The following is a 757-nucleotide window of genomic DNA, read 5'->3' as shown; positions in this document are numbered from 1 at the left end:
TATAGATTTTTTTTTCCCCTGGGGTCAGGAAAAGGAGAGGTTTTTAGGACTTCACTTAGTGCCTACAAGTCAATAAATAAAGTATGAATGAGGGGCTAGGATGCTGGAGGTAGGCTGATCAGAAGTTCAAGGTCATCCTGGCTTGGAACTCCCTATGTAGACCAAGCTAGCCTCCATTTCAGAAAGCCGCCTGCCTTGCCTCCCAAGTGCTGGAATTCAAGGTGTGCCACCACCACACTCGGCTGCTTTAGGTTTCTGTTTTGTTTTGTTTTTTTAATTTAAAATTTTTATGTAAATGAGTGTTTTGCCTGGTTGTAAGTACACCACATGCTTGCAATGCCCGTGTAGGTCACAGGGGGCACCGGATCCCCTGGAACTGGAGTTACTGACATGGATACTGGGAATCAAATCCAGTCCCTTCGCAAGGTGCAGCCAGTGCTCTTAACCACCAGCCATCTTTCCAGGCCCGTGCTTTATTATTTTTTAAAATACAATCTTAACCAGGCATGTCAAAGGCCTTGTACAGCGAGCCCCATGAGTCCTAGAATATCTAAGAATCTGGCCTAACACATTTGTAGATGACATCAGGCAGCAAGGTCAAACGGTTGGACAGCCATGCCTGAGTCTACAGGATATTTGTAAATTTTACTAGACCACCCACAGTTGGGAGTGGAAGACGCTTTTTAAGTTCTTAAAACCCGGGGAAAAGATGCCCATAATCTCTCACTAACCTCCCTAACAGGGGGCGGGGCGGGGC

This window comes from Nannospalax galili, unplaced genomic scaffold (assembly GCF_000622305.1).
Source record: "Nannospalax galili isolate Female #2095 unplaced genomic scaffold, S.galili_v1.0 scaffold995, whole genome shotgun sequence".
NCBI classification, from domain to species: Eukaryota; Metazoa; Chordata; class Mammalia; order Rodentia; family Spalacidae; genus Nannospalax; species Nannospalax galili.
This window is presented reverse-complemented; position numbering follows the sequence as displayed.